General features: G+C 34.3%; 1 protein-coding gene and 1 long non-coding RNA gene across 4 annotated transcripts in view; one reads left to right on the top strand and one right to left on the bottom strand.

The window, feature by feature from the left end:
• LOC121131300 (two pore potassium channel protein sup-9-like) overlaps window positions 1-24,164 on the top strand; it is a 194,708-nt gene that overhangs the window by 90,940 nt on the left and 79,604 nt on the right. The window lies entirely within an intron of this gene.
• On the bottom strand, window positions 13,586-22,591 carry LOC139907411 (uncharacterized). Its single transcript, XR_011784005.1, has 5 exons — window positions 21,753-22,591; window positions 18,257-20,605; window positions 18,056-18,195; window positions 17,588-17,993; window positions 13,586-17,527 (listed from the first exon to the last, which is right to left on the bottom strand). It is a non-coding gene; the product is annotated as an uncharacterized lncRNA (long non-coding RNA).

The following is a 24,164-nucleotide window of genomic DNA, read 5'->3' as shown; positions in this document are numbered from 1 at the left end:
TCAAAACGTATAACGCAATCTTAGTAATGCACCTATTAACCAGATAGATTTTGGAGTACAAGCAGTACTAAGGGCTTATAGTAATAAATATGAAGACAATGATTTGTATGATACATTATATGGTAAAAAATTAAGCCGTAAAGCTAAGCTGTAATGGTTAGTATTTAATCCGACAAAAGGAGTGTTTATTTTTTCTACAGGGGTTGTACGTTCAGTATGGGTACGGCATGATTTAAATAACTTTAAAAAAAGATTAAAGCCTTAGAAGCTAAAATGGTGTTCCAACAGAATCACAATTAAGTGCTTTAGAAAAAGGGAAATAACAAAAAGAAGCACACGGAGAGATCGTATCAGAGCATCCTAGTTATCTAGGCTCCCAGGATACTTATTATGAGACCATTGCAATTGAGATTTATATTTGCTCATTTTTAGGCATTTCAGCACGGAAAACCAGAGCATACGCGTGTATTTGAGGATTTGAGTACTACAATAACACCAAACTGAGCCATAGAAAATTGATTTGCAACGGTCTCATTTGCAAATTTGAGTACTGAAATAACGTTAAAATGGGCCATAGAAAGTTTAATTGCAATGATCTTGCATAGTTGTATTAGCCCGTATATAGCCTTATATTTAAGTATATACCTCCACTTAAAAAAATGATATATGAATCTTAGTGCAGAATCTATAGTAAAACACTATAAAAACAGAAAGTTGTCAAGGGTGTATCGCTGGTAGTAGCACCTGGAGAAATTGTAAGGCTATTGGGACCTAATGGGGCTGGAAAAACAACTACTTTTTTATGGTCACTGGCCTTGTAAAGCCTAGCTCAGGTAATATTTATAGAGAAGATGTTTGTATTACCTCTTTATAAAAGGGCCCAAAACGGGATTAGTTATTTACTCAAAAAGCTTCCGTATTTCGAAATCTTACAGTAGAAGAAAATATTATGCTGGTACTCGAAATGTCTCCTTTTTCTCAAAAACTACAAAAAGAAAAAATGGAATCTGTGTTGCAGGGATTTAGTATTACACACATTAGGAACAATAAAGGAATTGTCCTTTCCGGTGGCGAACGGAGAAGAACAGAGATTGCAAGAGCTTTGGCCATGGATCCTGAAGTCGTACTATTAGATTAACCTTTGGGATATTAATTACAGATCGTAATGTGGATGAAACACTCTGTATTACTGATAGGGCTTACTTGATGTTTGAAGGGAAAGTACTCAAAGCAGGTACTGCCCAAGAACTGGCAGCAGATGAGCAAGTAAGAAAATTATATTTAGGAGAAAACTTTGAATTAAAATAAATTGTTACCATATCCTATTTTGAGACCATTTTTATTGTTCGTTATAACCTGGCTTTTCCTATTTAATAGTAGCTGTAGTAATCTTGTTACTAGGTGTAGAACGAATAATACTGAAAAAAATAATACCGGAAATGCAGCATTAGAGAACAAAGTTATCAAACGGAAGGGCTATTCATTAGTTTGGGAAATTAGACAAGGGAAACTAGATGAGAAAAAAAAATTAGTAGATCATCGTGGTGCTGATATAAATAATAAAGATGGATTAGGAATAACCCGTCTTCATTGGGCTGCTAGCAAAAATTGACTCTCTAGAAAGTTTTAATCCCGGTGGTTCTGTAAAAGATCGTATAGCCAAAAAAAAATGGTAGAAACTGCTGAGCATAGTGGCGCACTACAACCTGGGGGCGCCATTATTGAGCTAACCTCTGGTAATACAGGTATTGGCTTCGCACTGGTAGCTGCTGTAAAGAATTTATAATTTAATATGTGTAGTTACTGATAAAATATTTCACGAAAAAATTAATCTGATGCAAGCTATTGGGGGGTAGGTGCATATTTGCCCCAATGATGTTAAACCTAACGATCGCATGTCAGCATTTGCTGTTACTCAACAATTAGTGAGAGAAATACCAGGTGCTTGGTGGCCTAACCAATATGATAATAAAATAAACGTGCAATCCCAATACTAGGAAACAAGTCCTGAAATTTTGGAGCAAACAGGAGGTCAAATAACCCAATTTGTAGCAGGTGTGGGTACAGGAGGTACTATATCAGGTGTGGGCAAGTTTCTAAAAGAACAAAAAATAAAGATATTAAAGTATGGGGTAAAGAACCTTATGGGTCTTTTATGACCCATTATTACCAGCATGGTGTGTTCAATGTAGAGATTATAGCTCCCTATATTACCGAGGGTATAAGGGGGATATATTACAGGTATGCACGTCTAAAAATGAACACTCCTTTAAATTTTACGCCATGCCCATATTCGTGATTTTATTGAGTTGAAATCGGTTTTGTAATTTTTGTTCCAAATGATAATTATTTGAATGTTATTTTTTTTATGAAAGCCCCTCATCAAAAATTTGGAAAAAAAGGGGAGGAATTAGCTGCTAACTACCTCCAAGGGAAAGGCTATATAGTTATCAAGCGTAACTATATAAGTAGAAAGAGAAGAGAGAAATAGACATTATTGCACAAAAAGCAAATCTCTTATTATTTGTAGAAGTAAAAGCAAGTACTTCATTTGGCTACCCAGAAACCTTTGTAGATAAGAAAAACAACTTTGTCTACAGCAAGCTGCAGAGCAATATGTTATAGAGTATCAATGGGATTATAATATAAGGTTTGATATCATTACTATCCTAAAAAAGGGTGATGATTTTTAAATTGTTAACTTGTGATGTGGCTACCTACTTTTCCTCTCACATTAATTCAAATCAGGAATATTCTTACCATCGATTTCCTAAAAATGACGATATCTGTTGCAAATGGATTCAAGCCTGCCATAGGCAGGATTCATTTAATGTTACAACCGCCAGAATTTGTTCTCGACATTTTGAGAATGAATGGTTTGAAAGAAATTTCAAGGCTGAACTAATGCCGAACTATGGAAGGAGTTCGAGCAACAAGGATTGGAAAAGCTTAAACCCCAAAGCGTTTCCCACCCTTCACTTAGTTCCCGAGAATCCTGTAAGAATAATCGAGGCTGATATATCCAAAATTAGAAGAAAAGAAAGTTATACCTTCAAAATCAAATCGAGTAAATGCAACTTTTTTATTGTAATTAAATATAATTTTTCTAGGCTCTTATCCAGAAATACAAATAAGATGCTTGATTAATTAATCAATAACCTCAGCAAAGAAAACTTGGATTCCAATCTTGATAATGATCATTTTGAAGAACCCCCTCCCTTTACCTGAGGCTATTGAAGTTGAACATTCATCAGAAAAAATATACAAAAATCTGCCAGTTCAGGCTAATATTGAGGGGGAGGAATATCTTAATTGGAGGAGAGAGAATAAAAAATTACTTTTGAAAATAAGTAGGCTTAAAAAATTTCTCTTTAAAAGAAAAATCTGTTACAGAAGGTATCAAAGAGACAGGAATCAAAAGCCTTAAAATATAAGTGACAGCAGATATTTTCATCAACCCAAATCAATATGTTAATGAACAAAAAGATGAATGCAAGCCCAAAAAACTGGACTGAAGAAGACATTCTAAGTTCTCTGATTTTGAGGTCAATGGCTGGAGAAAATCCATATAATTATTATAAGAAGAAATTTCCCCTCCCATTGCCAGCTTTATCAACTTTGAGAAAATGGATTTCAAAATTTAAATGTGCCCCTGGGATTCCGCATAAACTTTTAGATATTTTGATGAAAAAATGAAGGTAAGCGTATGTAGAATTACATTTCAATTGTAGTATTGGCATAAATATTTATAAGTAAATATTTTAATTTGTTTTCTCTTCCAGAATTTTCTCTAAAGAATGATCAGTTTAAGCATCTTGGAGTGCTGTCTTTTGATGAAATGGATTTTAAAAGAAGTTATGATTAATCTCCTTCCTATGATCAAGTATTTGGCCCAAACAAGAAGATTCATGTTGCAATGATACGTGGACTTTGCGAATCCTAGAAAATGCCTGTTTACTTTGATTTCGACACTTTCTATTGAAAATCTATTCATTATCATAAAAGAAATAGAAAAGAGAGGAATTTGTGTAGTGGCTATGGTCTCCAAAATGGGTCCATCAAATGTGGGACTGCGTAACACATTAGGAATCACTGAGGATTCTCCGTATTTTTGGAATCCACCAGACACATCAAAGAAGATTTACTTCACTCCTTATTTTTATTAGTAGATAGAGCTACAAGAAAACAAAAACTGTTGCTCGGCAGCAAAAACGGAGGAGGAAGATTCAAGTGTTTCTTATTGTATATATAAGACTAATATGAGCCTGCCCGTTCCACAGACGCATGGAGCATATTTGGACACAAAATGGTAGTGGTCAAATAATTTAAAAATTCAAATAAATAATGTTATTTTTAACTTATGTTTGTCTATTTGATTCGAATATTAAAGTACTTAATTTATTCCAGAATAATAATTAAAAAACCAAAGAACTAAAAAAAATTAGTAACCTCCTGAGTTTGATAAAAAAAAGGCTATGTTCATCAGAATTACTCCTAAACAGGTATTGTGTACGGCGATACTCCCACAGTTACGCATGCTTGAAAGACAAACCAACAAATTGCAACAGTAAACAAATAGCAACGTAACAATCCTATCAGTATGTAACTAAACCAAATTTATGATTTATAATTTTTTTCATGTACTTGAGTACAATTCATCTTAATCAAATATTACAGATTTTTTTTAAATAAATACTATAAAAAACATATTATGTACATTTAAGAATTCAAGACTCTATTTGCTGTTACTGTAAATACTTTAATTAAAAAAGAACATTTGTCTTGGATAATGACAGCAAAATGTAAAATAATTTCAAACTTAATAACTTTTTAGATTAATATCTTGTACAATATGTACAATTTGTTAGTATTTTTTTTTTCTTATGAAATGAACAGCCAAGAAAAAGTTAGAAAAAGAAAGAATTTATGAGATAAAAGTAAGTCTGCTAAATTAATTAAGAAGATTCGATCATTAAGTTCATAAATTTCGATTGAGTTCCTATTTATAAATAAATAAATATGCGAAGTAAAGTTTTAAAAAATCTATTTTTTTCTTTTAATTTTTTCTAAAAGTTTCATATAAATAATACAATTTCATTGATTATAACATTCACTATTATAAATATTCACATAACATAACATAATATCGATTAATAGTTATGTTCTCCGATTGATTTCAAGAAATGGTGAGCTGATTTGTTGATTATAGAAATATTCAGAAGTTGATGATTGAATCACATCCATATTTAATTAATCTCTTGGGTTCTAAGATTGAAACAGTTTTTATAAGATTAATTTTGTGTAATACTAAAAGTTATACAATACCACATTGTCATGGATAGATAATCATAATCTGGATGAAGCTCAAACATGATCCAATGGCCTTTGAATGTTAAACATTATGGTGTTGATGTTAATCCGTCTCTGTTAATTATTATATTTAATAAGCAATTATAATTATGATAATAATTGAAAAACGACATACGGAGGAGAATTGATGACTAGCCGATATTTTTAGTTTGCCAACTGTCAAAGAAAAGAACGCTTTATAATTCTAATGGTAGGTTTATTTTAACAGTGAGGGACATTTGATTATATGAACAAAACAAAAGTATTTGGAGGAAGAAAAATCCCTGTTGTTAAGCATTGGGGTGGAAACATTATGTATTGGGAGTGCTTCTCTACGAAGGGGAGAGGACAACTTCGCCACATCGAAGGGAGGATAATCATCATGAGATAAATCTTGGGTGACAACCTCTTTACCTCAGGGCAGGGAACTGAAAATGGATCTTATAACACGGTAATAACCCAAAACTTACCACCATGGCAACAAAGGAGTGACTAAAAAAGAAGAAGCATATTAAGGTCATAGAGTGGCCTGCCCAGTCTCCAGACCTCAATCTCATTGAAAATCTTTATAAGTGGGCAAACTTACAAAATCGAAAAGAGATCAAATACTTATTTTTTTACATTGTAGGTTTATATTAATAGTCTTGGTGAATACGACCTATCATATTCAACCATAAAATGTTAAGAATTGAGTTTATCTTACCAGTTATGAGTCAAAAAAAGTAATATTCTATTTATATCAAATTTTTCTGCCAAAATTTTAATAACTAACAATAACACTTCTTGAATATTAGGGTGTGTAAAATATAATGCAGACTCAAGTACTAATGTACTCCCTGTATAAGAATAGTTCCACGGATGCATGGGGCGGGGACGCATTTGGACACAAAAGGGTGGTGGTCAAATAATTTAAAAATTCAAAGAAATAATGTTTTTCATAACTTATGTTTGTATATTTGAATCGAATGTTAAAGTACTTCATTTATTCCAGAACTATAATTAAAAAACCCAAGAACAATTTTTTTTTTGGGGTAGCCTCCTGGATTTGTTAAAAAAAAGATTATGTTCGTCAGAATTACTCCTAAACAGTTGTTGTGTACGGGAACACTCCCACAGTTACGCATGCTTTGAAGACAACCCAACAAATTGCAAAGATATCAAATAATCAGTAACAGTAAACAATCAACAGATAGCTACGTAACAATCATCTCAGTATGTAGCTAAACCAAATTTATGATTAATAATTTTTTAGTTAATGTTTCTTTTATATCACAAATATAAAATTTTATTATAATAACCTTTGTGAATTAAACCCTGATCAACCCCATATCAATAAACTAACCTACTCCTAACTTGCCTAAAGTAAATATCGCTTAATACATACACCAACTACATAACAACATTAAATTTACTTTACCTCCAAATAATTTTGTATCCAGCGTAAGATCCAATGCTTATGGGCCATAGGTTCTTCAAAATATTAGTTATACAATTTCACTAATTGTCTTTTTGAACATATTAAATTTTCATAAGTATTCATATGAATTGCTGCAATCCAAGACGAATTAACTGGCTAATGCAATCTGCCTTCATGTTACTACCTAAAAAATTATTGAACAGATTGAATTCTTATAAGTGTTCGTCCAACACGAATTAACTGGCTAATGCAATCTTCCAGTCTTCTTATTTTAGTAGAAGATTAGTAGATAGAGCTAGAAGAAAACAAAAACTGTTGCTAGGCAGCAAAAACGGAAGAGGATGATAGATATGTTTCTTTTTGTATGTATAAGATAGCCAATAACCAAAGTTCGTCGTAATGACGTCACCAGAAATAGAAAGAGATTTATTTAATGAATCTGCTGTGCTTGCCCAGCCATTTTCTTGTTGCCTAACCCTGGGACTATAAAAAGGGGGACTTTGTATTCACGAAACCTTTTATACATTTGGAGGTATACATTTTTATGATAGCAATTTAATTTTCACATCCTTATATTTAGTCCGATTTTTTAAAATCAGTTACAGCACCAACTCCGTTTTTATAACGCTATTCAAATTTAGATAAATATATCTTTAATATTACTGAAACTCCTTTCATTTTGTTCATTCGCATACATTAAATAATCCCTAGGTATGTAATTTTTAAAAATGTTAAACTTAACTAACTTCATTGACCTTAACGATATATTTAAACTAAGCATGTATAAAATATGGAATTTTTGATATTTAACGACATTACATAGTATATACAAATATAAATTTATTAAAAGAACATTCTTTTTATAGGGAACCCAATAAATATTTAAGATCGAGAAGCCAACTTGGCTATTTTTCTATTTGCCAGATTAAATGAAGATTTTCTTTTACGGGCCTTATGGATTATGTTATTTTATGTCATAGCGTAGCTATACATTTGTAATTCCGTTCTACCCTAGCTATTTTAGAAACAGACACCAAAACTTTATGATAAGAATCTAGTCACCCTAAATATCACCCCTCTACGATAGTGTTACTTTGCTTTCTGTTTCTACCCTATAAGAGTCAAGACTCATAAATATAAATAGACAATAATTAAATTAAAATTTAATAAACATGAGTGAAATATCCGTTGAAATAACGATGCGTCCTTCTATACATGCTGCATTAGCAACTCCCTATCATCTTCATTGGAGACGTTGGCCACAAAATTTAATTCAAAATTTTAATTCTTTATGGATTAATTTTATAAATTAACGCAATTGTGAATACATTTTGAGTAGACAACGGCTAACAAGCCTTCGAACCCTAACCCTTTTTTAAGGTAAACACTCCGCCTTAAAATTTTATGGGACCTCCAACAGGTCATGAAATGCCTTCAAGAGAAGGATACAGAAGTATACCTCCTTGAGTTATTCCTCATTTAGGTATATTTTTAATTTTGAGACTTTAGATAAAGCAATTCAAATACTATCAAATTTGGAGTTTAATTTCTTTTCTGATAACTTTTTCTGGCTACTCACAGAAGCTAGGACTATGTTTACATAATTATGCAATTTTAATTAAAAGTAAATCTATATTTAATATTTTGAATATGGTTATATATCACAATTCTTATGAACCTTCTTGTTCCTATGTGGGAGGCAATTTTCCTTTATGCTCTGAGGCTAAACAAGCAATGGATAACGAAGTTGCTGAAATGTTTTTTTCTGGAGATTTTGAGATAGTTACTGAAAGTAATTAGTCTCCTTTATTCATTTTTGGAATATTCGCTGTTCCTAAGATGGATAACTCTCGATTTTTAAAAAAGATTTTTGCTGACCACCGTCGTTTTTTTTCAAATTTCGATGGAGAAACAATATTTAACAATTTAACGTTTATATTTTGGACTGACATCAGCCTCGATAATTTTTACTAAGCTTTTGAAACAAGTGATTTCATATCTAAGGTCACAACTTAAGATAAGTTGTAGCATCTATTTAGATGACTTAATTTTGCAGGTCAATGCCTTTGTGCATGTCTCACTCTGCTCGTGTTTGGCCTCGCTGTTATACACAATCCTTGGTTTCAAGGTCAATTTGAAAAAGAGTTTTTGGATTCCAAGGACGCAACTTATTCATCTAGGGTTGTTATGGGACTATGTGTCCATGACTCTTACCCTTCCTGAGGAGAAAGCACAAAAGATCCAAGATATTGCCGCTAAATTCCGCCAATATGAGAAGGTTGTCGGTCCGATACCTTCAACAAATAACTGCACAAAAGCTCCGAGATCTTGCCGCTTAATTCCTCCTAAGGCGATGGTTGTTGGTCCGAGACCTTCAACAAATAAATACACAAAAGATCCAAGATCTTGTTGCTAAATTTTGCCAAAGGCGATGGTTGTCGGTCCAAGACCTTCAACAAATAACTGGGTAAATTGGAAGTGTAGGACCAGCGTTTGAGTACCCCCACTCTCTCAGAGAAACCTTCAGTTAAATTAATAAAAGGGAAATTTTGATGAATCTTTGAATCCAGAAATTCAAATTTCCTCCGAGAGCGAGAAAGATATCTTATGGTGGGAAGAACTAAGAATAGCCTGTACACCAGTGACAATAAATTTAATCCAACGCTAGAAGTTTTTACGGATCCTCCCATACCCGGTTATGGCATTTCATTATCATACGGCTCCTTTGAACAGGGCCAATGGACAAGGAATGATCCATATCTTCAAATTAACGAGCTTGGAATGTGATCTGTAGAGAAAGTGTTATTACTCTAGGGGAATACATTGATGACTTCTTCACCAGGCTCAGAGGCCAAGCTAAGTTCGGGAAATTCATATGTAAGGGGTGTTCTCCATCATTTAAAGACGAAATCATTTTAGGTAATGCCCTAAAGAACACTTGTAACCCCAAACTTCGTCAAAATGTGTTTGAAAAAGGTTCCTCAAGTCTTGAGGAAGTACTTAAAATAGCCAGGGCAATAGAAACTTCCATTAAGCACTCCAAAGAGATGGAGATGAAGGACAGTGTGTTACTTTCCGAGTACAAGGGACCTAAAGTTCTACACATGCCCTTCAAGAAGAAGTTACTACATAAGTCAAGCTCCATACCTAAAGAACGATAGTGTCGCTTTAGCACCGGTAGACATGTATTAATTAAGTCCGAGTGTCCTGCAACGGGACGTGGCTGTTACTGGTGAGGCAAAACAGGTCACTTTGCCATTTGTTGTAATTCCCCCAAGTCGTCGGCATCATCGATCTCATTTCCAAGTATGGACGGTAAAGGATGAGAGGGCGTATGCACATTTCTATACTGATGGTCAAAGGATCAAGTTTTTGCTGGATCTTAGATCCAATGTAAACATTCTTCCGAGATGCGTTTATCAAGAGAATAGTTACCATGTAAAAGACTTTTTAAAACCATGCATATATTATCTCTAGAGATAGTAGCTAGAAAGTCTAGGTTGCCTGTATTCACACCTAATAGTGAGATTGCTGTATAGTTAATGTAACTGGCTGCTTCTAATAAGGTACAACCTCCTCCAATACTAATTAAAATATTTAAAGAAGTGGGTAGATATTGCTTAAGTCCATATGTGTTTTTTGTCTTAAGTACTTGCTTTAAGTTATACTTTGAGTAAAACTGCAATTTCTGGGACATTAATAAACGTAAGGTCAAATATTGTTCATTATGCTTCAATGCATTTCCCCCTTCTTTATTCTATCCTAATCTTCTTTTTGTAAACTTCATTCAAAATTACTAATTTTTCCTCTATTTGTACAATTTCTTTTTTCTTTTTTGTGTGGCTAGTTGTTCTTGTAAGTACTTATTATACGTTGTTGTCACAGTAATCTTGCCTGTGAGATCTAGTTGCATTACTGCATGTCGTTGCAATAACGCTTGAGTAGTTTTAAGTTGTTCTTATGTATTGATTACATTATTTTGAAGTATTGCATAGGCTGTCTTGTGCTTGGTAGTTACCATATACCAAGATACCATTAACCCTATTATATAGCTGATTAGGCTCACTAAAATGTATGCCATAACCATTTTCTAAATACTCATTCTCATTAAACAAGAAATCATCTTTAGTAGGGTAGTCTGGCCAGATCTCTTCAATGTTGCTATAATTTTTTTAGATTTTCAAGAACCTCTAAAGGTGCTCCTGATCTTTTTTCATAGTCAAGTAACTCCTCTTTAGTGGCGGGCCAAGGTGATTCTTCTAAATAAGATACTAATTCTAGCGTCCAGTACATATTAGTATATTTTAATTTTATTTAATGGTTATACGATTAAGAGAAAGTTATTCAATAAATACAATTTATAATTTATCCGTTTATTTAAGAATAAGACCGAATATATAAATAATTTTATAGTTTTGTATAAAACATATAAAAAAATAATGCGTTATCCGTTTTTTATTCCTAAAAACCAACTATCAGACAAAAAAAAAATATTTCATTCACTACTTAAGTCTTATTTCCTCATTCAGTATTAGATTGAGTATGGTAGTGTTATTACTTGTACTCTCTATGTTTAATGGGATGGAAGACTGCATGTATACCTTGTTACATTTTTAGTTGTCATCTATAAAAATAGATCTTAAAGAGGGAAAGTATTTTACTGCTGGTGAACCACTCATTACACAAATACAGGCTGTAGTGTGTGTTACTACTGTAACTAAATGTCATAAAAATTTAGAAGTAATAGCCACTATCAAGGGTGTTGCAGACAAAAGACTTATCAACAACCCATTAACCCCTTACATCCAAAAATGATTTGGGGGTGGAGAGGTCAACACTATTGGCTTTATCTACCTTAGTACGTCAACTGATGGTGCAAATCCCGTGGCGAGACGCTTTGTGATTACAGAGGGGGGTCAACCAATACTGGGGTTTCGTGACTGTCTGAGTTTCAGGTTTATTACTTTACCCAACCACCCTATTGTATGCCGTGCCCTAAAAGAAAACATGGAAAGAGTGGAATATCTAAAGAAGGAGTACAAGGCTATTTTTGAAGAATCGTGTTCTCATATGAAACACATAAAGGTGAGAGTGCACCTTAACGAGAACGCACACCCATGTCACATACGCGCACACCCCGTACCTCTCACCCTGCGTGAGCATGTGGCTGATGAACTTCCGGACATGGTGGATAGGGGGACACTTAGAGACACTAGTAGAGTGGAGTCTTCTCAGTGGGCGTCTCCTATAGTTGCTGTGTTAAAGTCTAATGGAAAAGTGCAGATTTGTGCTGACTTCACATACACGATCTCTCCCATCGTGGATAAGCATTTATACCCTATCCCTCACCCTTATGAGTTATTTATGGATATCGCCGTATCTAGCTATTTTTCGAAGTTGGACTTCGCCCACTTCTATGAGCAATACGCATTGGACGATGAGTCAAACAGATGTTGCGTTATTAAAACCCCTTTAGGGCTCTTCAGATACAATATCCTGCCATATGGACTCGCGTCGGCTCCTACTATTGTGCAGGCTGCGCAAGAGAAGCTTTTAGAGGGAATCCCAGGGGTGAAGTTCTACATTGATGACGTCCTCATCTTTTCAAAGTCAAGAGATGAACGCTTTAAGACGTTGGAGGAAGTGTATCGTCGGATTGAAAGGCTGGTGCTCGTCTGAAAGCACACTGAATACTGCATACTGAAAAACGAACTGACATATTTGGGTTTTATGGTGTCAAAGCAAGGCAGGTCACAAGATCTGGAACTTATTCGCCCCGTCTTGAACTTCCCTGTACCGTCATCATGTATGGAAGTCAAATACTTACTGGGTATGGTTCAATACTACACTCATTTCGTTCCCAACCTTTCTACTGAGGCGGCTCCACTTCATGAATTGTCGAGGAAAGGTGAAACCTTTGAGTGGACGAAGGAGATAGAGGTCAGTTTTAATCATATTAAAAATGCAGTCTCTAATGCACCAATTCATATGCGCTATGATCCGTCTCAACCGTTGGTCTTGTCGACGGATGCTTCCCTGTTGGTCTGGTAGCCGTCCTCTCGCAGAAGGAAGATGAAATGGAGTGCCCAGTGGCCTTTGCGTCGAGGAAACTTACTTCAGCTGAAGTGAACTATTCACAAATTGATGAAGAAGCGACTGGCATTATATATGGTCTCAAGAAGTTTGAACAGTATCTCCTAGGACGAAAATTCACAATTAGAACGGACCACAAACCGTTAAAATTCATACTGGATCCTAGGAAGGAACTTCCTAGCGTCGTGTCGGCGAGGCTGTTGGGTTATGTGATGACCCTATCGTCATTTGACTACATTATTACATTATGTGAGGGGGGTGGATAATTCACAAGCAGATGTGTTGTCACGTCTCCCTATTGATGATCCTATACAAGTGAAACACCATACTGATGTACTGATGGCGAGAACCCTATCGATGGTGAGTTCTCCAGAGGCGACAATACTGGCGGGTCTTGAAGGGGATCAGGAGCTGTTGAGACCGATTAAGCTAGCAAAAACTAGAAATTGGTCTGCAGTGACTGAGATGGCTTATGTTCGTAAAAAGGATTGTTTATTCCCAAAAAACGGTCTATTGTTCAGGGGCATAAGACTCGTGGTCCCAATGTCACTCCATAGAATGTATCTGGACGAGCTCCACCTGAATCACCGTGCAGTGGTGAAAATTAAAACTGTAGCACGCAATGCTATGTGGTGGCCAGGAATGGACCAAGATATTGAGGACGTTCTCCAAGCATGCAAAGTGTGCTAAGAGCTCAGCTCAAATCCTCAGTCCGAGTTTACTCTGTTCCCTTCGGCCTCTGACTAGCAAAGAGTACATCTCGATTACGCTCAATTTAAAGGTCGGTTCATTTTGGTTATAATGGATGCAGGATGCAAAGGGATGGAAGCAGACTATATGGAAGATACGTCCACATTAGCGATGCTGAGACACCTATTCAATTGCTTCACACGTTTTGGTTTCTCTAGAGTCATACACTCTGACAACAGTCCACAATTTATGAACGCGGCATTCAGGTCAAAATTGCCTGAATGGGGGTTGACTCTCTCATTGTCTCTGCCATATCTCCCTCAGTCCAATGGGTAAGCTGAAAGAGCCGTTGGAGTTATCGAAAACCTTCTGAGAAAAAAACCCTACGTTATCTCTTGACGATTTGTTGTTTGGTTAGAGATCGACGCCATAGACTAATGGAAAATCTCCGGCCGAGCTATTATTGGCTCGACCCATGCGTACCCGTCTGGATAGGCTGTTACCCGAAACAAAGGAAATGGCATCTAAACAGATAATGTTAAATAAATGGTTACCACATATGGATGTATGGGCTAAATGTTTTGGAAAGTGCCTCCCTAAATGGATCCCTGGTCGACTGGTTCGACAGCTAGAAAAAACTGTCTGGTTTGTCAAAGTAGGGGACGGCAAACTAACTCGCCATGTGAATCAGCTTCGCCCTTGACGGTATCGTTGATTGGGGGCTGATGCCGTTTATTTTAATTAAATGACTGATAAATTTAAACCCGTGTTTACCTGATGTATAAATGCAATACTTTTACTAATCTATCTTTTATTGATTTACCTTTTTTAGTATGTACACGTATGTGATAAAAAAGTGTCTTAGAGCTCAAGAGAAATAGTCACCTTTTATCTTTATTCCTTGTCTAGTGTCTCCTTTACTCCTCACTGCCACCTCATCTAGGTGACGAATCTTAATAGTAATATTATTTTAATTAAGTTAATTGTAATACACCACACTTTTCTCGATATTTTGGTCTTCAAAGCATATTCTATTCTGATATTACATATAAATAGTTCTTTGGAACTGGAGAGTTCCACAAAAAGAAATAATTCCCGAATCAATGATGAACAAAGAGTTACATTACTATTGTATTGAACATACAAGAGAGAAAGATGGAACAACCTAGAACAAAACTAGAATGGAAGGGGAAATCATTAAACCGCACTAAACTAAGACCACTGGAAGTAGTACAAAAGATTATTTTCTTTCATTCATAATATGTAGTATGTGTACAACAGAGCATGGCGTTATCTCGCCATACCCCATGTATTTTGTTGTCAGCTGTCGATTCCCTCTTCTCCCTTGATACGTCATGGATATTTCATAATTTATTCTTTTTCATAAATACACGAAGTAATAATTTATTCTTTACTTATGCTCCGTTTCCAAAAGAACAGGAATACAATTTCTTGTTGATTCCTCGTCGTTTATTTTATTATATATTGGCCATTTTATTATTTCTATGAAGATTTTAATAATATGTAATTTATTTTAAAAATGGTGAAGAAATAATATGGCAGTGACAGTCTGCGAGTATATATATGATATAAATAACTCGGTTGGTACGACCGACTTATTTGGCTAACTACCAGAGGATTTTGGGCCTTTTTCTGTATCTTTTTGGGAGTAAAGATACACTAAAGATAACGACGTGAGAGAAGACCAGAGAAAAAAATAAATCTTTTTCTTTTTTCAAATTATCAGTATAGACAATCACGCTGGAAAGAGAATGAAAGGTTTTTTACCTGGATTTTTGTAACATGTATAAAATTATTGGTTTTAAGATATTTGTAATTTTTAAAAACTTTAAGACAGGGCACAACTTTTCATATTATTGCAGATTTACAAATTGTTTGTCATTATTTCGAGAAACCCGTATTTTGACCAAAATTGTGATCGTTTTTTTACCTTCAAAAGTAAAAGGGAAGGATATATTTATTGCATTGGACGAACTACGAACACTCGACAGCAGTCCATGTCTGCAGTGTTGGTTGGTCCAAGGAAGACTAGAAAACACATGGAAGTGAAAGAAAAAACGTGCCCGTCCAAGAAGAAGTAAACACGTGTAGCCTATATACTGAAATTTTATAACCTATTAGTATATAATTTTTTAAATAAAAATGACAAATTAGGAGATGATAAGCTAAACAAAAATTAATAAATATTTTTATAAAGAGACACTAGGTTATGAGACGCCATTGGACAGTTCAAAATTGTAATTATCTTATATAAATATTAAATAAAGGCATGATACAATTAAACTAAAATAATATAAATGTTTTTTCAACTAGAAGACGACTACAGTTTAACTACTTTTCTTTGTGTTTTGGTGGGTCTTCCTTAAGTTTTTTTTTACAATACTTGCAGCAGTATTTTTGCACATTACATTATAGAGAATTAAACAACTTTTAAAAAAATATATTAATCCACTCATATCCTTCTTCACACTTCGACCTCAATAGCTGTCTCTGAACTATTAAGCATTCTCCTGATCAACGTAGAAACGAATTATGCTGTTGGATTTGAGGCCTCATGTTTAGAAATAAAATTGAAGAGCGAATATGTATAAAAGCATGAGAGGAATAGCATGTCCGAGGGGGTCGAAAGACTTCCTCGATTTACAATTTCAATGAACCTTTGTATTTCAGCCTTTTCAAAGTTTGGACGTAGAAAAGAAAATCCAAAAAGGTAAATATTGGGAACAACAAAATAGTCATTTCATTGAAAGTAGTTGTTTACATTTTTTAAATTATGCACTGTATCTGTCTTCATGACGTCTTGGGAATGACAGATTGATGTTTGGAGAACGTTATCACATAGATACTGTGTGTAAAATTTCCTATTGACAGTATGATTATCGACAGACAATGCAATAACTGTGAACCCAATTTCCCACAAAGACTTCTTGATATAGTTATATTGGTGATACAGAAATTCAGCAGTAAAGTTTGTCACCGGTACGAGAGCGACAACGTCCATATACTTTCCTCCCGCATACTTAATCATGAAAGTGAGGACTGTTTTAGTTGCGAGGTTGTTTTCCTGTCTAAAAAGATTTCCCCTTCCAAATTCAATCCTTTGGGCCGAATAAATTTCATCAATGACGAGGGTTACGTGTTTCTCGAACGACTTTCCAAGCTTTTGATCCTTGCTTTCAGATACTTGAGAGTAGAGCTGGGAAACCCCGTTTCAATTGTCAAAGCACTGGATATTGACTTAAGATATCTTGCCCATGGAATTGAAATAATGTTGGGAGTCAAAATTTTCCTCGTAAAGAGCTGGACTGACATTCTGCTACATTAGGGCAATAGAGAGGAGTGAAAGAGAGTATCTTCTGCGCCTGGGAGACTTGAAGATGAGGATCCTTTGTTGAAAAAGAAATGATAGTTTCGAATATTTTAGATGATTAATGTATGCAGACTTAATGAATTGAAGGAGTTGGTTACAAATATCATCATCATATGTATCCGTGTTTGTCTGAAGCTCATTGGATCCAAAAAGAGCTGTGACGTTGATGGCTTTCGTTACAGTGTTGATTCAGGAAATCTTAGACAGTGGGATACACAGCTGTTTTGAGTTGAGTATGATTATGATATATTTTGAATGATAAGTCATCTTCCACTTCGAAGCTGGCAGAAATATCAAATCCTTTGTCATCTGAATGGATGATTTTGAACAGAGCAACATTTGGAACTTGCGGTAAAATAAATCCTCAAGGCAATGTTTGAGAAGAGATCTCCATGTAGAGATTTTTTGCAGAGTGGACTGTCTCTTGCAAAAACATGTAATTATCTAATGCTTTGAACCGTTTGTTTTGTAACTGGAGTCTTCGGCTGATAGTTGAGGCTCTCGTTGGTCTAGGGGTGGATGGTGGTGATGATAGGTAGGTAGAAAGATTAGGCCATTGTGATGGAATGGTCTCATCTTTTAAACTTCTGAAAAATTAGAAATATTCAAAATTTATACGTCAAATTGTAATAATATAAACTCCTTACCTGAGCTGAAAAGATATTCCTTTCTCACGTCTTGCGTCCACAGATACAGCGACAAAATCATTGGACCCATTGGATCATTGGATTATCACCCTTACAGTTATTAGTAATAACTCATATTACTAAATATATTAATAAAAAAAATGATAGAAATAAATCCATCTTAAAGATTTAGAGCAAAAGCTAATTATGGAGTAATGTCCGGTAATATTACTCCTTATTAATAGCATCAAAAAAGATTTTTCCCCCGTTATTTATGCTTATATAACAACATACTATTATCATGAAGGATATACACAATTGCTAATTATAATGCTACACCCATTTTTGTGACCATTTAAGCAGTTGTATTTGCCTTTTATGAGTTTTCTGAACACCATTTCTTGGAGCCTATCAACCATAGCTAAGCCTTGAGTGATAAAAAAGTAATATTTATTGACTATGTAATATTGGAAAATCAAATGATCATACACAAGTCTTTAAGAGAAGAAAATAATGACAGACAAACTAGTTGCGAACCATCCAAAGCAACTACTCCCGTTGTTGTGACCATTTAAGCACTTGCTTTTGCCATTTAATGAGATGTGTGTCATAATTCTTGATATTTTTAGCTAAAATAGATATTTTAATAAAATATTTTATGATTAGATATTTAAAAAAATGAATACTTACTGTTAGATGGTACAAAATTCAGATTTCCATTTCGTAATTTGGTGTGGATGACTCTAAACATAATGAAAATGATCTTAACTTCTCAATATAGAATGGGGGTATTTCTATAAATGACATCATTACTAACATTCTCGATTAATTTAATGATGATTCCTCGGGAAGGGAAGAATTTACCAGTGTATTTCTCAATAATTTTTTTGAACGTAGGATGATTAGCAATGGATAAGGTTATATTACATGCAATAAGCATCTTTGTGAGATCAAAGTTAAAGTCTGACTTGATGTATTCATCGTTAACTTGATTTTATAGATGAATATCCATACTCTTGTTATGAGATGAGGATATTGAGTGGCGTGTTATTCTAGATAGGGGACTAAAGGCACATTTATATCGATAAATCTGGCAAGCCATCTGTTTCCCATCCGGTAAGTATTTTCCAAATTCCTGGGCCTCCATTTTCATAAATCCAGACAGAAGGCGACGTTATTTTAGGCATTTTATTCAGTTCTCTATCGACTATCAGCATCTAATATTATATTAATATTGAATAATAAAGGCGGGAATGATAACGTTCTTGATTGATAGAAGAAGATGTATATTATTTAATCAATGATGCCATAAGTATTTCTTCTCTTCTCCTCCCACGCTTTTCTATTCTAAAGTATTTATTAGCAAAATGTTGAATAAAGATATACTACGTATAATTGACATAGACGTTTTTTATCTGTTACAGTAGATTTGAAAACGTCACACTCCTTGAAATTGTACTTTTAATATAAAAGAACCTATTGATATTTAATATTATTTAAAAACAATATCAGAAAATATAATTATACAATGAGTTAATATTATGGAGGCCATTAAAATATTTCCTTCATTTTGATGAAGAAGATAATTTCAAAGTTTTTGTTGTAGATGGGTTATCGTGAATAATTCTTTTATTATTTCTTAAGTGAATATTATGATCGGAAGAAAATTTTTTCATGAAACAATTAAAAAATTTGTATGACATTGTCGCACATATTTCTTCAATCGAATAATTACATTTTATATACAACAGATTTTCTAAGTCATTGGTCTCCTTAATCTTTTCAAGAATGAACTTAGAAAAAACAGCTCGTGGATTTCTCGAATTGATTAAGAATTTCTCAGAAATATTATTATCCACAATTAAATTGACCGCACTATATATAAAAAAACCAAGTGTATAAATGAGGTTGGTAGGACTAGTGAGCCCTCCTCTTGAAACTATATTCAGAGTCTTCTTTATTCTCAAAATATTTGATTCCATGTAATCTATTGGTGATTCCATTTAATTTATTCGTATTTTGTCTTAATAGAGTATGAAATATATCCACAGACAAAAAATATCAAATTTTTGCCGTTAAAATCTAAAGTATCTAAAAAATATTGGAAAAAATATTGTATAAAGAATCGCGAATTAATATTAATAATATTTCTGTCAAAAGTCTTCTATATTGCCCAAAACGTGCTTCTTATGGATCCAACTGAACGTTTCCAGTCATAAAATATTCAATTTTTTTTTCTCCATGAAGTATATTGTTAATTCAGCGAGTGCCAAAGCACTATGTTCAAGGGCAAAACAAAACATGAAGATTTCTTAAATTTTCATATAGAAAATTTTTTAAAAAATCAATTTGTTCATCATTAATATTATAAATAGGGATTTTGTTGGATCACGATTTTTATTCCAAGCGTATTTTGTTTCCACATTTGTAATATTTATTAATTTGTGAATTATGGAACAAAATTTGATGGTATCATCCACATTCCAGTTTTTAAGAACCATCTTTAAGGCAATAATAGTGCTTTCATGATAAATTGCATCACATAATTTAACATTCATTTTTTCCATATTATTTGGATGTACAGCTTTTTTAGTTAATTTGTGAGCGAACTTTAGGCTTTTCTTCTGTTCTAAATCAAAAAGTTTTTAAATATGATTGTAGGATGGCTTGAATGTTGATTCTCCTTCTTCAAACGGCGAGCAAATGAAAATTGTTTTTCTTTCAAAATTATTTCGAATATTATTCCAATTATGTACCATATCAAAAATTACATAAATACGTGAATTACATTTGTAGGATTATTGTCAAAAGATTTACTGACTATATCAAATCCTACCTTCGTTAATCCTTTGATGGCATTTCTTAAAATATTCCATTGAAATTCTTGAGAAATTTTATTAACAGGAAGTAAAGCGATAATGTTTTCAAAAGGCGATGTAATACTTTTGATCATAATGACTAATACAGTTTTTGTTATTTGTCCATTTTCGAGACCATAAATCTTTCCTCCGTTATATTCAACTCTTTGACTAGTATACACTAGAAAGTAAATAATAATAAGAAAGATATCCTCGAATTGGCTCGCGCGGGACACAAGCCCTCTGCTATCCACGAAGACGGATACGGTGTACCGGGTCTTCAATGCCTGGGAGGTTGAGGGGAAGGTCTGTCGCAAGACACACAACATGAGAAGTGACCGAATCCGCACTCCCCGCTTCCTTCAAGGCCTCCGGAAGTCCATCAAGGCTTCGCCGGGGACTTCCTTGTCCAGGTTGGCCAAGAACCGTGGAATGAGCAAGCAGCTGGTCTCCAAGGCTGTGAATGAGGACCTCGGTACAGGTCGTATCGAATGGCCAAACAACACATCCTCACGGCATCCATGAAGGCCACCAGGCTCACCAACGGTAAGGGTATCCTCAATGACCTGAAGAGCCATGGAGGAAGAATCATCTTCTTCTTCGACGAGAAGAACTGGACTGTCGACAGAAGCTACAACGTCCAAAATGACAGGTGGCTTGCCAAGGAGAGAGAAGAGGTCCCTGCGGTCTTCACCACAAAGTTCCGGCCTCCGTGATGACCCTGGTTGTCATCTGCAGCACTGGTGAGGTGATGCCTCCTTTCTTCTTCAATCCCAAGGAAAGGGTTAACGCGATAAGGTACTGAAAAGTCATGGAGGAGTTCGTCATCCCCCGGATGAAGGATACGGCCGCTGGGAGGGAGTTCATATTCCAACAAGACTCAGCGCCCGCACACATCGCCATGAGGACAACTAACCTCTTCAACTCCCACGACCTCACTTTCTGGGATCACAACACCTGGCCCTCCAACTCACCCGACCTCAATCCGTGTGATTACTACTGGTAGGGGAAGTTGGAGAGGGAGGTGTGCAAGGTCAGCCACAAGAGCATCGTGGCCCTGAAGGGCTCCATTACGAGGGAGTGGAATGCTGTCGATGCCGCGGAAGTCATCAGGGCATGCAAATCCTTTAGGGACAGGATGGAGAAGATGGTGGCTGCTGAGGGAGGACATGTTGATTAAATTTATTGTTTAATATCATGTCTAACTTTTTCATATTAACCAATACAATCCAAATTCCATTTTTATCAAGCAGGTTGAATTTTAAGATAGTTCCAATTTATCGTGGACGTAATGAATGTATACATTAATATTCAAAGAATAAACATACCTTCATCAATCATAATATGAATATGACGCTGTAGTGAAGTTAACGATTGAATGAGCTTTTTTAAATAACAAATATATGTGGCAATACACAGTAACCAATTTTAAACACAATCACAATGATTTAATAAATGAAAATTATGCTATTCTTTCTAAGTAAAGTTCAAACTTAGATGATATCAACTTGTTTGGATTAAATTCTTATCCCTCTGTTGGACGCGCTTTTGAAAAAATAAATGTTAGCGACTGACCTCCTCATTAGGAGTCCTTGGCAGTAATCCGCAACTTCCCACGATTGATGTCTTTTGGAAAATTAAACATTTTCTGGGGCGATAAGCCAGGAAACTTTTTAGTCAAAGTTGATCTATTATTACAACACACTGCACTACACGTTACCATTATGAACAATATATTGTAATTAATAAGTATTGTCTAATTAAAACAAAAATAATTAAATTTAGCCCACAAAGTAGTACATAAATTGGATTCAAAACCTTTAAAATTGCCCTGATGGCAGCTGACAACTATAAGCCAATCAGCAAAGAGAAGAAAAAAACATGCTCTTCTACCACTGATCGTCCACTCCTTCCTTTGAGTCCTTTAGTCATACTCATAAATTATGAGTCATAATCAACTATGTATGAATCATAGCTCGTTCTTTTAGATTATTAATATTTGAGTTTTATGTCATCCCTAAAAATTTGTGATGTGTACATTTCATAATTTAAAATAAAATATTCAAAATACTTCTAATGATGAATATCTAAGAATCAACCCTTCAAAAACCGTGACCGGAAGTTACGCCCTGTCCAGTTTCGCCGTGGGAAGTTCTGCCCTATGAAGTTTCGTCCTCATACATATATTATTAATTAATTATGAAATTATGGCATTTGAGTAATTAATAAGAAATAATTGTTGTTTCTTATTATTATGAATTCGTACCCGTTTTTTACCGGTGTACTTAAGCTGGGGGAAAAGGGGAAGAAGGAACACAAATTAATAATTTTCAAGGTATATATAATCTTGATAATTTTGAATTAACAGAGACATATTAAGTTTTGCTAAATGGAGGACGTTAATTTTACTTGTTCTTAGTATTTTACTCAAGACTTGTTACACTTTTTAACATATACTGTGAGTATTTGTAATACTTTATTGTTTGTTAATAACTTTTTGGTTTCAAATGTTTAAATTAAATAAGATGAGACTTTCAACAATCATCATCAGAATCCCTTTAACTTATTCCTGGTAACAAATATAAACTATTCAATTTCTAATATTTTGCAGCTAAATCAAGGTACTTTTTTTCAGCTGTTCTAGTCATAATATCTCTAGACATATTAAGATGAGGGTTGACCGTATTCATAAGCTTACAGTGGCCATTGAATAACGTAACAGATACGTTTTTGAGTATACTGCAAGGGATTTCATATATTAATATATGGTCGTGCTTGGGAAAAACTCCATAAACTTGTCACGGAGAGGAACGAAAGGGTTATTACGATATTAACCAGAATTATTAATTTCATTCACAACTAAGACTAAGATTTTGTAGAGGGACGAATAATACCTCGTTAGAATATTATATTAATATAAAATCGCATATTTTATGTTTGTTTTTTTTTTTGCATAATCTTTGAAAATGATCTATCAGTAACGGATCGAAAGATCATGGAAACCCTCTTTCAGTATACCGATCTCCCTCAGGATAGTTATTGCTATTACATCAATGTTTTGATTGATTGCTGCTCCTACAGGGACGACTTTAATTTTACTTGTATCCTGAGTCTTTTATTCCTATTAACAAGATTGGGCATATTATTGTTGCGTTGAATCCAAATAATAGAATAAACAATATACATAATATTCTATAATAATTATTCTATAAATTCGCCATGCCTCTTTACTATAATGGGAGTTTCATTTTCCATAATAATGTGAAATCGACCTCTACAACCATCTCGCTTGCATTTCCAATAAGTCTTGTGAGATGTTTTATTAGCTAATCTATAGATGTGGTTGCAGCCATCCACAAGCTTTAGACCGCCTCTTTTTTTTTCTTTTTTTTTTTTTTTTTTTTTTTTATTATAAGGTATATCATATCTCCTACTCCACTTGTAAACATGAACTAACCATATTTTTCGGTCATCCATTAACAATGTGTTTTTAAAGTACTTCACTTAAGGGTGGTCCCTGTACAACATAAGTCTAACTTATAGTCAGTAACAATACATAGCAAATATTGAATTTGTGAGCTCTGAAGCAAATAATCGACTACCTTAAATTAAAGTACTTTGCACAGTTATAGTTATACTATACGAATTAAATAATTGGCTAGACAGTGGAAGAGGATCCCCAAATAGCTGAATCCATTACATCTGAAAATATATAAGGAAAGAAAAACAATGTTTTGATT

Source organism: Lepeophtheirus salmonis, chromosome W, assembly GCF_016086655.4.
Source record: "Lepeophtheirus salmonis chromosome W, UVic_Lsal_1.4, whole genome shotgun sequence".
NCBI classification, from domain to species: Eukaryota; Metazoa; Arthropoda; class Copepoda; order Siphonostomatoida; family Caligidae; genus Lepeophtheirus; species Lepeophtheirus salmonis.
The sequence above is the reverse complement of the archived record's forward strand: the minus strand, read 5'-3'. Positions and strand labels throughout refer to the sequence as shown.